The sequence below is a fragment of the Sphaerodactylus townsendi genome, linkage group LG10 (assembly GCF_021028975.2).
Source record: "Sphaerodactylus townsendi isolate TG3544 linkage group LG10, MPM_Stown_v2.3, whole genome shotgun sequence".
NCBI lineage: Eukaryota > Metazoa > Chordata > Lepidosauria > Squamata > Sphaerodactylidae > Sphaerodactylus > Sphaerodactylus townsendi.
Window position 1 is genome coordinate 58,336,034 of NC_059434.1, and position 14,306 is coordinate 58,350,339.

Genomic DNA, 14,306 nt, shown 5'->3' on the forward strand with positions numbered 1-14,306 from the left:
TAATCCTCATCCATCCCTCTCTACCTAATACAGGCTTCTGGTGCTCAAAGAAATTCCCATTAATATTTTATAATGTTTTCTACATGGGTTTTAATAGCAGGGAAAAGAGAAAACAAAACTCTTATCAGGATCCATCATGTACAATGAACTTATGATATGAGTTGACTGTGATCCAGGAGTTTTCTCTAATGGATACAACTGGGATCAGGGAATGCAGGGGAAAAAATTGATACAGGAAAAAAATTTCTCCTACACCTACTAAACACAAGATTTCATGGGGCCTTTCTGTCTCACTACAACTATTCTGGGATGTAGCATCACTACAATGCTAACTAGAATTTTGCAGAGTGATGTCATTTATAGATTTATGACCGTAAAGGTTCATTTACAATAAGCATAATAGAATGCTTTCAAGCTTCAAATTCAGCAAGATCATAGGGTAGAGTTCATTTAGAAATGTATCATTTCAAATTGTTTGGGGGCCGATAGAATTTTGAATATTCCCCTTTTTTCCTCTTTCTTCCCCATAGAAATCTAGTACATCAAGGAGTAAGATTTTAACTAGTACTTCCTCTGAAATGTTAGCTTCTACACAACAGAAATATTTAAACATGATTTCAGCACATGCAATCATAACAATTATACTATGGGGCTTTTCTAAAAACGTAAATCACTCATGCGGTGCAGTTGTTAAATTTGTTTGCCGTGTTAATTCAAGTGGACTATTTAACAAGCCTGCCCAGCTTTAACCTACAGTCTGATAAAATAAGTCTATACTATGGCAAGACACCAGTGAAGGAGACACATGGCAAGACACAAATGAATTAACCCCTTCTTCAAAAACAACTCCTTCTGGGGTGCTGATTTTTATGTGCAGGGATTTTTTAAAATCTCCCATGGTATTCTCCATTGGGACACTCCTATGAAGACTGTTCCAAAATCTATTCGTTTCAAACATTACATAAATAAACCATATCTTAGTAATGTTTTGCAGCTGGCATAGGAACCATCTAAACCTTCACCCGTGCTTGGACCCCACTGGTTAACTCAAATACATTCATCACTTACTGGTAACTTGCATACAAGAATGAAGGATCTCCAAATATCACTTCAAACACAATGTTCCTCAAGGTACACCTGGTCTGATCCAGCAAGTCTACTTCTGTTCTTATTAATCGGTTTAGCCTGATCTTGTTGTTGTGGCTAGTAATCTACCCATCCATCAGTAAGTGAGAATTCTGTGACTGCTGAATTAAAGTTGTCTCAGCTGCAGTCTCCTTTATTATAATTCAACATGGCAATGTGATTTGAGCCTCATTCCCAATCCCAGTCATGGGAGGGGGGGGGTACCGATCTAGAGAGAAAGTATTATTGGTTTGCTCCTTCAAAAAACCTCAGTGATCAAAAGCAAAACACAAAGTACAGGGTGTTGTTTTTTTAATTGAGCAGGATTGAAGGTGTTAAAATTGGACTTGGCCTGTAATCTACCGATCAGCAGAACAACTGATAGAGATAAGCAATTGCCTTCTTTTGAAATCTTTTTGTCTCCCATTCTTGGAAAGGTGGACCACACTTTGTAAGAAGCTGGTTCTTATTCAATGACCTCCCCGGTTCTTTTAAACTCCATTCTTATCCCTCAACACTGCTCCTTCTGTGTAGAGATTATGTGTTCCCATACTACAAAAGACAAGAACAAAGTTAGAGAAGAAAGAGGAAAGCTGGTCTACTGTCAAAATTGAGGCTTATCACAGCAGCCTCCTATTTTTAACTCGATTGCAAACGATATCTGTGATCAAAGGGCCAGAACCCCTGGAGGAGCTTATGCAAACAGCATGGTGGCCGGAATTCTTCCTGATGATTTGTAAGCAGGAAAGGACTTTTGACATGAAAGACAGCTTAAACAGCACAAGAATAGCAATAAACCATCTGTAAAATGCTTAACATTGCCCTTGAACTAATGCAAATTTGTTCCAAACAATTTTTTTTTCTTCTTTTTCTTTTTCCCCTTCTTGCAATCTATGGCTATCCTGCTGAGACATTTGAACAGTCACATGGTCACCGTACAAAAGCCTGTATAAGCAAGGAAATACACTGTACTAATGTGTTTAGAACCAGAGAATCAAACAACGTCCCCAATTCAAATTCACGGGCTTCTTTTCTTTTTTGTTCCAGAAATCTTCATTAATGATGGTCTTGTTTGAAATACCGATTATGATTCCAGACAGCAATGCTGAAATTTAATTTGGTGGCTTCACATATGTCGTGAAGTAGTGCCACTAGTATGTCATAAATATATTCAATCAATTTGTTAAAAGTAATTCAGTTTGCTAGGAATATTTATCTGAAGTGTCAGTCTTTATACGTCCACCAAATAGGCTGGTGTACAAAAACTGAATCTGTAAAGGCTTCAGAGGAATTACAGTGCAAGTACTATAGATGATTTTAATTAATTTCATTGTCATAGATTGTCTCCTTGTTACGTATTCTTAACATGTTCAAAAGCATAATAATCAGAAATGGAGGGGTAAAATCTATTAGATCATTAGTTCAGCTCATCAGCAAACAAAAACTAATTCTTCTGAAATTAACCTTATCAGATGTATACAACCTTATCAGATGTATACAAAAGAATTATTTCTACAATTAATTCTACATTATAACTTTTAAAAAATTATTTATAGTTCTTTGATAATAATTCATTCTGCCTTTCTATTTAATCCTTCTTCATTGATACTGATTTTTAAAAAAATATTTTCTTTATTCCTGCTTATCCCAAGTTACAAGGAGTCAGAGGTGAGAACTGTAGCTGATGATTACTATATATACAGTCCATGCTTCTTAGGCTTGGCTGGCCTCAGATTTTCTAGTATTGGTTTGACTGCATATATTTGCTGATCTGTTTGACATGAGATGATATCCACACTGCATTGTTTAGTACAGGACATAAGATACCACTCTAGATTGAAGTTGATCTTATTCAGAAATGACATTCTTCATTAGGAGTGCTGCAAATTTTGCCACAAACAAATTCAGGAGTGCAACTTACTATGTTCAAAGGTGTTGATAAGACATAAGTTTTGCTAAAACCTGGTACAAACATCTTTTACAGGAGTTTGCAACTATTTACCATGATGCTCAGTTCATGCTGAACAGCTGCATACCCTGCCAAACAGGTTTGCATCAGATTTTTACAAACTGTGCATGTGCAAAGATTATTCTGATTCAAATCGATTAATGTCACTAGGGACTACTTAGGTGAGAGTACCAAAGGGTAGAATTATATTAAAACTCAGCATTTTTATAATTCATGACTGATTTAATTGTCTATTTAAATAATCATCTGGAGTGCACAATAGTTATGCAGCAAAAATGAGGGGATAAAACTCACTTGGGTTGTGTGAGGTTGGATTTGAACAAAAAGCTGTTGCACTGTACTACATGGTTAAAAATAAATGCAGTGAATGAAACTTTCAAACAGCCACAAATAGCACAGATTGACAAACTGATCATAGGAAAAACAGTTCCCTGTTCACAACTGGTGGGTGACTGAGCATTCCTAAATTTCATACTCTTTAGATGATCTGGTGTTATCACATTAGTTATATAACACTGAAACAATACCTAGAACCTTTCCATATAAATTTCCTAAAATGTTTGTAAAATGTTTTCAATTCTCTCCCTTTTGTTCGCAATACCCCTTGAAACAATTCATAGATGACATTGCGTGATTTTTCCTTTTTTTTAGTTCTGTGTTGAATTGATGCTTCAATGCTTCACAGCCTCATTCTGCGTTCTATACTCCTCATATATTCAATGCTTCAAAGACTGCCTCCTCCCAAAAAATAAAATAACAAATAGAGAAATGCTGCTAATAAACAGGCAATGGTGGGATGGAATGAGCTCAGAAAATGGCACCAGGGAGGAAGTTCAGGGAAGGTGGGAAATATAGTTCATACATCGCACAGCAACTAAAGACTTTTCAAAATGCTTCAGCCAGATTTTTTTTTTAAAAAAAAGGATTCATTTAAAACATTTTGAGACTGGAAATAAAATGCTTTGGGGTAAAAACAATTAACTCCATGAACGAAGCGTTTTATTTCCTGCCTCAAAATGTTTTAAATAGATTATGGGGGAAAGCATTCCTAGTGTCATTCCTTCTCGAACTGCAGGATGATCCTGATGGTAAAATGTGGAATTACAATACATGTTTGGAGACTGAGCCTTTAGCAAAAGGTTTTCACACAGAAAGCTTGATGGTTCCCATGAGTGATACTTTACTGCAAATATTATTCCATTTTGTAACATGGACAGATGCAGCAATAATTGGAATGCTACTAATTTAATGTATATGTAATATATCAGTGACTATTATTTTTTCGAACAGACAGACAGTGAGGAAGATTTTGAAACAGATCTAAACCAGGAGCCTGCCTGACTGGAAGCAAGTTGCATTTCTGCCTGTATCATGTCAATACATTAATGAAAACAAGTTGAATTTTTGTAGGTACTGATAAAAGCTAGCATCTAAAAACAAGTTGAATTGCTGACTGTACTATGTCAATATCAGTTGGAAGCAAGTTGAATTTCTGTTTGTATTGTGTTATATCAATGTAAGCAAATGAATTTCTGTCTGAACTGATGTGGCTGAAGCATGTGAAAGATTAAAGATTAAAGGTTTAATATTTTATTATTATACATTATATTGAAACTTTGACCAAGTTCATTGACCATTCACGCAGGTTTCTGTCTTTCCTTGTATTTTCCATCTGGAGGTCGGCAGCCTTATCAGCATATAACACCGAAGGCTGACAAGGGCCCTATATCTTAATTTGGTTTTTTCCCTCAATTAAAAAAAATTGTAATATCTAGTGAGATGAAGAGTTTTTATGAGCTCAAAAGCCTGCATAATATTTTGTGTCATTTTCATTGGCCCTGATAAAAGGTATTACATTAATTTTGTCTCTTCTATCAAATAAAGTCTCAGTCATATTTCTGATTGCTGTCTTCAGTGATAATCCTCATTCTGGAAGATTCTGGAAAGACTTGCTTTCCATTGTTGTGTGGATAGCAAGTACAAAATTAGGTCATGCAACGATCATATTAATTGGAGGGACAAAAGGAATTTCTAGCCCTGACAGCCTAAATTAATCAGACAAGGGATGGGTTTTTTTTTTTAATTTGAGGTATTTGTATATGTGTTTTCTTATCTTTTTAAAGTTACCCAAACCTTTGAGAAAAGTCACTGAACTAAATGAGAAAAGAAAGAAAAATATTTTCCGGAGACTGTTCAAATGTAGTACTCAATCCTGCCACACTCTACACAAATGCAACTATAATGGAAACATAATTGCCGCACTGCCCCTTTTCCCACCTGTTTTTACTAACTTTTCAACAGTGTTAGAGGTTAATAACATTGTTATTTCATCCATTGCTTGAATCTAATAAAAGCAATGAGGCATAGCATTCTGTAAAATGTCTTCAGTAGAGGAAAGAACACTTGTGTTGACCTCTAACGTAAATGAAATACTAATTATCCCCATCCACTTCTAAAACTAATGCCTTTTGAGTCTCCCAAGTGACATAGGAAAAGTCTGTTGTTAAAACTCCAGGCAACTTTCTGCTCTTTTAGAGAGAGGGGGCAAGGAACAGAGAATGTTTTCAGACTCTAAAAAGAAGCCTTGAACATCATTCAAAGTGTTTCAGGATGTTGAGAATGTTGTTTATGTGGACTAGACTGGGCAGATGATGCGCTTGTGTTACCCTGTTTCCCCTGAAAATAAGACGTAGTAGAGGTTTTGCTGAAGTGCTAAATATAAAGCATCCCCCGAAAGTAAGACGTAGCAAAGTTTTTGTTTGGAAGCATGCCCGTCAAACAGAACACCAGGGTATGCAGCTGTGGAGTGGAAAAATAAGACATACCTGAGAATAAAACATAGTGCATCTTTTGGGAGCAAAAATTAATATAAGACACTGTCTTATTTTCGGGGAAACATGGTAGATTGCAATTTAAGCTATGACAGTGCAATACAAAAGAGAGCTGTTCCAGGCTTAGCCTATTTATTTCAGTGGAGCTAGAGTAGAGTAACTCTGAATAGGATTGCACTGATAAGAATGTAAACCTCATATTTGAAAACCAAGATAATGGCTTCCAAATCTTAACCATTTTTTAAGAACACACTATTTTGCACTGTGAAAGGCTGCCTTAGAAAACACATCATGCCAAAACATGTAAAAGATAAAAATTACTTTTCAGCCACTTCCTGGTAGCCATTTTAGTGGACCAGGAAAAAATGATGAAATTGTGAAGGTTTGAGTTTTGAAAAACTGGTGGGTTGAGAATTCCTAGGTGACCACAAGCAGAATGCAGTTAAAACCACTGTGATAAAACCAAGGAATTTCAGAGATACCGGTGGTTTAATCTGCAATATCCACTTTAGGATAAGGATTTTTTTCTACAGTAGAAGCACACTACTTTCATTTCCACAGAACAATGCAGAACCACATTTTTATGTTTTGGTGAGACAGAGTTTAGTTAATTACTTTCAATGTATTTACTTCGTAGTTATATCAGCAGAATGATGTCACATTGCTATGTTCAACACTGCTGGGTTGTGGAACGGAAGATCTCCTGACTGAAGGAATGTGGCAGTAACAACACAGTGTGTTACACACATGGCACAGTCAAAAACAACTATACTATACTGTCATGCAGTGGTTTAAGTTTGCCACTCAGTAATAGCTGTTAAGTAAGATGCGAAAAGCAAGCTATTAGCAAAATGTAGTGCATGGGATGTGCATGAAATCTCCATCAGATCTTGATGTTTGTTTTTTACAACACAAATGACCAGTCACTAGCCTATCTTTCATTTCTTTCCACTTTTCTTTTTTCCAATTATCTCTACAATTCTGTTCATTACTAAAATAGAATCCTCAAAAACTACCGTATATACTCCAGTATAAGCCGACACGAATATAAGCCGAGGCACCTAATTTTATCACAGAAAACTGGGAAACTTATTGACTCGAGTATAAGCCTTTGAACTTGACTCAGTAGCAGCTAAAAACAGAAGATTTGGGAGCAAGATGAGATAGAGTTGCTTAGGAGAGTTTGCATTAGGGATGAGCAGTTTTCCAGCACTCTAGGAACACAAATGAACCACTGTTTTCCTCCAAATGTAGAATAATTCTGGGATTCATAGCCATGCCAGCCTAAACTTTGCTCCAGAGAAAGTCTTTGTTTTCAGCAGCATCAGTATTTGGCAGTAAACTACTGTATGAAGAATTGTATTCATCTAGAATGCAACACACCAATAACCCTTAGGAAAGAAATGCCTCGGTTTCTTTTAACACACACACACACACATACATACACAACCTAATTGTAATGCTATGCAGGCTGTCTTTACAGCTTGTTTTTACAGCTTTCTGGTGAGTTAGGAAAAAAAGCAGCAACATGCTTACCGCATCCCCACACAGCCCCAGCTCTGGCCGCCATTTTGGAATTATAGTATATTCCCAAGTATAAGATGAGGGGGGCTTTTTCAGTATAAAAAATGTGCTGAAAAAGTCAACTTATACTAGAGTATATACTAATAGATCTGCAATAGCAACGTATAGAAAAGTCAGAGTTCTACAAATTATTATATGCTTTGAACCACAAAGAAAGATCACGTGTTCCTGCATTGCAGAGGGTTGGACTTGATGGCCCTTGGGGTCTCTTCTAATTCTATAATTCTATGATTCTGTGAAAGGCAGCTAGATTTTAATAAATAAAAAATAATTAAAAGTATCTCATCCAAGAAAAGTTTTCATTGCACTTATGGCACTTGAAAGTATGTCACTCTACAATACATTGTTTCACTGCTATTAGTGGGTCACTGAGCTGCTTTACACATGGTCCAGGAACATAGGCCACACACATGGCAGAATATAAACACAACCTGTCAGGGCAGGGGGGCTTGCATAAACACAAATGTAAATACAAGTTGTATCTATATCCTAATGAACCGGCATATAATATACTTCTAGACAACTTGATTACTACTTTTGAGCCCCAATCTTTTTTCCCAGATTGTATGTATAGTGGAAGAGAATATGTGAACCAAGTCTCAGCTTTTCCATCTGCCTATTTTTCTTGCTCAAGTCAAGATGGCACATCATTAAGAGGATGTGGTACCAAACAATCTAGACTTCTTCTTAGGAGCATATAGGGACATTATAATAGCCCAGAAGAAAGCAAAACTGAGCAACCCTTGTGGCATTACAAAGCAGACCCTTAAATGCCATTCAGCTCATATCCAGCCAGCAGTGCCAACAGTATATGTCAGTTCATCCATGTGTTCTTCTTCTACCAACAACAACTGGTAGCAGTATGAGAATAGGCAACTGACTGTTGCCATAGAAAGTTCCAAGTCATGCAGGGTTTACAATACTGAAAGAGCTACTGGAGCTTTGCTCTTTCTGACTTTGTCTGTGAATGTAAATGGCCAATCCACCCATGAGTGCAGGTTTAGCACTCATAGAACAAGGCCAGGAAAAGGAGACAGCAGCAGGCCACCAGGGGGTCAATGGTTAACCTAGGAATGTTGATCTTCTGTCTCAACTGTGGGACCACACTAGTGAGGGGAAGAGACCAAGCCCATAACTTAGCAGATATTTCAGCAACTTTTCATCACATTAATGTGGCTGTGCTGCAATGGAAGTGCTTTATAGCTTTGTTTAATCACAAGGAACAACCACATGCCAGCAATCCAAATTAAAATGAAAGCCCATCAAGGCAATTGCTCCAGCTCCATTCTTCTTGTGATTTTTTTCTACATTTCTGTAGTTACATACACTTGATATAGCTACAAATTAAAAACACCTGATGGCCAAGAGCTCTGAGTCAGATTCCAACATTTACCCTGCACATGAACTCCAACATTATGCTAATTGCTCAGGATGATCAAGAATGCTGCAGGATATTCTTAATTGGGAACATGTACTGGATTATAATAACATGGGGGGGGGGCTGACTCATATGCATAAGTTATCAATGAGAAAAGGACTAGCTCCAGTACAAGATGAAACTGATTGTATGCTATTGTTTTCCACAGTTGAAGAACAAGGGAATTTATATCAATGGGATATTAAAATAGGATATACAATACAGTATGAATTGAATTCATTGTATAACATAACCTCTTAATTATGAGACTACAGATAGTGCCATATTTCAGAATGAGGTGGTAATGGAGATTCAGAAACTAACTTCCAAAAAGCTATACCAATTCCAAGCTATGCCAAACTTCTCTCTGAACTACCTCATGCTCCTCTGCTGATATTTTACCTCTTTCACACCTGTCACAAGGGATATTTGAGAAAGGAAAGAACTTGGAAAACCAAATATAGGTGAGAAGGGGAATGGTGCAGAACAAGCAGGCAGTTCCTCGGGATCCAGACTTTCCAAGCTTTCAAAAAACTTGTAAGAGAGTTTCTCTGAGATATTCTATTTTGAAAAGCCTGGAAAAACCAGTTCCAATTTTCATCAAGATGTGGGCTGGTGGTCATCCATCTCTAAAGAGAACACAAAAGCCTATCAAAGGTGCCAGTATTGTTTTTTGATTACCTAACAACATTAAGATAAACTAGTTGCTTACCTGTGACTGTTCACCTCTTCTTTGCTAAAGGTTTTCCTTTATGCATTGTTTTTTTCTCTTTCCAAAGGCACCACAGGGCACAGCAGAGAAGCTATGCAGTCTCCAAATGCTGGCAAAAAAGCTGCTTTTTCCTGTTATTTCACTTTGCCTTGCAAAATAAACCAGTTAAACTGGAAGCATAATCCTGTATTCAGATTTTGTTGCTCCTTTTCCAGGTCACCAAACAGTGGTTTTTCCCCAGTCTTCTAAAAGATCAGAAGGGCTTTGGTTTTTGTTTTGTTTTTTAACATTGCAGTTCAAATGCTGGAGCAAGGGGCTAGTCTATTGGACTATCGCAGTGGTGGCGAACCTTTGGCACTCCAGATGTTATGGACTACAATTCCCATCAGCCCCTGCCAGCATGGCCAATTGGCAGGGGCTGATGGGAATTGTAGTCCATAACATCTGGAGTGCCAAAGGTTCGCCACCACGGGACTATCGGATGCCAGGAAAAAAGTAGGGAGGCAGCCTTCTCAAATGGGCTGTTCTGGTCATCATTTCCAAACAGTCAGAAAAGCTTTGTGACTGTGCACGGTGAATGTAATTGAAAACCTGCAGGACTAACGCTGGAGCAAGGGACTGGTCTATTGAGCTATCAGATCTCAGGAAAAAAGGGGGTTGCAGAAAGACAATAAGGCATGCAGGATTTCCCCTGTCAGATTGGCAGGAGTACTTTAAATAAGAAGAAAAGGACCCTTTTAAAATGTATTTGTGTAGGTAAAAGGGCTCTAATAGTGTGATACATTTATTGTGTACGTATGTATATGATAGAAGATTCTGCTCTTCTATTATCTCTGTGATTTAGTTTGGTCCTACTTGGTGGAGCTCTTGGTTTCAGTTTCTGCATGTTAGCTAATGTTAATGGTTATATTATTCCATATGAGGGGTGGAGTGGCTGTTTTTCCACCAAATAGCACCAATAGTGCAGGAAATCTAGTGCCGCCCATCCACTAAGAAGCCCACGCACCCACCCACAAGTTTCAGGCAATTGGACAAAGGGATCCAATTCTCTGTACCCCTGAACAAGATGCCCCCAGCTATCCAACTTGTTTTCATTATTTCCTATGGGGTGAAAGTACAAAGCCAGTAACCAAAAACACAAGAACAACCACCAACCAAAACCTTCCAAATGCAAACAGAATCAACAAGCAGAGTCATAGGCCAATGAGGCAAGCACAAGACAGAGAATCCCATGAGGACCTACTGAAGCAAAAGACAACACAATGAAAGCACAACATGAATATCTTGCCAAAGAATCCCAACAGAACTTGTACCATAGCAGATCCAACAGAACCAACAGCCTTTCATTACTGATGCTTCTGTTCCCTCTCACCGCTGTAAAGAAGAAAAACAAAACCAGGACAGTATGCCTAAGCTTCATTTTAGTTGCATTTATGAGATATATTTGTAATTGAGATACTTGTAGCATGTGATGTAACAAGAAATGATGTACTTATCGATTCTACAAGCTTGACTACTGGTAGTTATATGCAAAGTTGTAACATGTATCTATATGCTATCAAGTTGTAATCAACTTTGGTGACTTCAGGAAAGGGCTTTTGAGGGAAGTGAGGAGAGGTGGTTTGCCAGTGGCGTCCTCAGCAGAGTCTTCCTTGGTGGTTCCCCATTCAAGACCACCCTGCATATTTTCCAAGAGCTGTCCCCCAAATTATAATAATGATCTGCAAAAATATGTAATTGTTCTTTGTTTGCAGATTCTGTATGTTCTCTATATTCAGTATTGGGCTTCTGGGTTGCTCAACACTATAATCTAATAAGAAGGTTATCTGGAGCCTGCACTATCCATTGATAGCAAGCACCCCATTCCATTCTTTTTTATTCCATCTAAGAACATAAGAAGAACATAAGAAAGAGCCAGCTGGATCTGACCAGAGTCCATCTAGTCCAGCACTCTGCTACTCGCAGTGGCCCACCAGGTGCCTTTGGGAGCTCACATGCAGGATGTGAAAGCAATGGCCTTCTGCTGCTGCAGCTCCTGAGCACCTGGTCTGCTAAAGCCTTTGCAATCTGAGATCAAGGAGGATCAAGATTGGTAGCCATAGATCGACTTCTCCTCCATAAATCTGTCCAAGCCCTTTTTAAAGCTATCCAGGTTAGTGGCCATCATGACCTCCTGTGGCAGCATATTCCAAACACCAATCACACGTTGCGTGAAGAAGTGTTTCCTTTTATTAGTCCTAATTCTTCCCCCCAGCATTTTCAATGAATGCCCCCTGGTTCTAGTATTGTGAGAAAGAGATAACTCTGTCAACATTTTCTACCCCATGCATAATTTTATAGACTTCAATCATATCCCCCCTCAGACATCTCCTCTCCAAACTAAAGAGACATCTGTGTCTCTTTTTTTCCCAAACCTAGTGGATATCTCTCTTCCTTCCTTTTATAGAAAGTAAAAATCTCTCCAAGTCACAGAATTTTCTCACTGTTCATCTCTAAATGAACTGCACTAAAATGCCTTCAGAAAACACACTACTTCAGCCAGTGTCCAAGAGTTTCCATTAGTTACTCTTGATTCCATTTGCAATGGTTATTGGACATAATTGATGTTTTAATTTTGTAAATACGATTGTGCATTAGGCTATGTATTAGAGATCTAGAATAATGTTTAAGCATCAACATGCTGAAAGAATAATTGTTCAGTGAAATAAAAGCAGGCATTACTTTGCACAATGATGAATTACAGATACCATTAATTGGCATTAAAATGTAACCAGTCAGGTTCTCTGTCAAGCAGAATAAAAGTACAGGATGTTTGCAGTCTCTATACAAACAAAATGAAAATACCCTAAAAGTTCATGAGTTGTCACAGTAATCATTAGCACACAAATGAACACAGACACCATAAAGAATTCTACAGTGTGTATTGAATCAATGTGGCAGTCTTTCCAGCCTTCCAATTTGCCCTGGATTGCACTGCATGGACAGCTGTTCCAGGGATAATTTTGAATTAATTTGAACTCTGTGAAACAGGTAGCAATCGAAGTTTCTCTAACATCTGTTTCTGTTACTGCATGTTTCCAGGGTGACCAAAACATCAACAGTCTTTCCTTCTACTCCTCATAACAAAGTACTTTTACATAATGTATTGGATGGCTTCAAGGGATTTTCTAAAAGTCAGAAAATAAACAAGGTTTCTACACACAGTTTCCACTGTTTCCAGACACTGTGACCTTTGACTCCTAGAAACTGGTTCAAAGTTAGTTCTTAAGTATGGTTGTTCCAGCTTATATAAAAATACACAGAAGATTTATGCAGCAAGAAACAATCTCATGAACTTCACTTCTCAATCTAGTAATTGGATGGGAGACCACTAAGGAATACCAGGGTTGCTATGCAGAGGAAGGCAATGGCAAACTGCCTCTGCTAGTTTCTTGCTTTGAACCCTACAGGGTTACCATAAATCACCTGTGACTTGACAGCATTTTACACACACACATCTAAAACATTTCTACAGACAACTAGCATTTCCATTTGCATCAAACAGATTGATAATGTAATAGCAAAAGTGGCCCCCCTGTGCTTAAGATCATCTTGCTGAACTTCTGTTGATTGCCCTTTGCTCTTTTTAAAAAACTGCTGGGATTCTCTGCTTTGACACTGGTTCTGTTGGGCTTTCACTGCCTTGGTGGTCCTGGGTTTGGCTGGTCTTATGAATTGGCTTTGCAAAAGTGCCTCCACTTGATTTTGTTCTGCTGGGATTCTCTGGTTTGACATTGGTTCTGTTGGGCTTGCCAGATTGGCTTGTGGTTAAGCTGAAAGCCCAGGGACCTCAGTTTGTGGCTTATTAACCCATGCAACAACTGATGCAGTATAGGATTATTTTGTATTTGTTTCACCAGATTGTATGGGTTGGTGAACAGTCTTAGTCTGCTTTCTCAGTTGACCTGTCTGGCTTGGGAGAGCATTCTGGTAGAATAATAATAATTTAATAATAATAATAATACACTAGCTCCAGCATAGCTCTCAATATCGCACAACTCCCTTCCCCACAACAAGGGAGTTCCATGAGGGGATGATGATGATGATTTCAATTTATGCCTACCCTTAACAATAGTCTCAGGGTGGGTAAAAGTCATTCTGATTATATCCAGGGATGGGGCTGCCTCCCCTCACCCAGAAGTCTTCCCTTTCCCTCCTTGCCCAAACGGTCACCCAGAGACTGCAGAATGCCCCAGGACTTACCAGCAAACACAGGAACCTCTTGGAAGTCAGAAGCCAGGAGAAACTTCAGGGAACTAGCTGGATTACCTGGGCAGTAGGATCAGGCCTCAGCTGTTCCACTGAGAAAGGTGGGGTTAGCACAGCCCTGACGCAACTGCAATCAACAGGCCTCAGCATTTCCACAAAGGAGGGTGGGGCCAGCTCAGCCAGGCTGCAATCAGGAAGGAGGGCTCAAAGCCCTGAGAAGCTAATCCTGAGCCAGCACGGTTCGACAGGCAGATAGCATGCCAACCACTAATAGGAACAGGGAGTCCCAAGAGTGGGGGGAGGGAACCCCAAGAGTGGGGGAAGGAATTCTTTTGGCAGGAATGAAAGGGAAACAGGGAGGAAGCCAGGGAAGAGGAGACATATGAGAAGTGTGTGTGTGAGTGTTATAAACTGCTTGCC

At 38.6% G+C, this 14,306-nt stretch overlaps 1 long non-coding RNA gene across 1 annotated transcript in view; it reads right to left on the reverse strand.

The window, feature by feature from the left end:
• LOC125440420 overlaps positions 1-13,993 on the reverse strand; it is a 33,244-nt gene extending 19,251 nt beyond the window's left edge. The window contains exon 1 of the long non-coding RNA XR_007245694.1: positions 13,881-13,993. This is a non-coding gene — a long non-coding RNA (uncharacterized LOC125440420). The remainder of the gene's footprint in view (positions 1-13,880) is intronic.
• Positions 13,994-14,306: the final 313 nt, after the last annotated feature.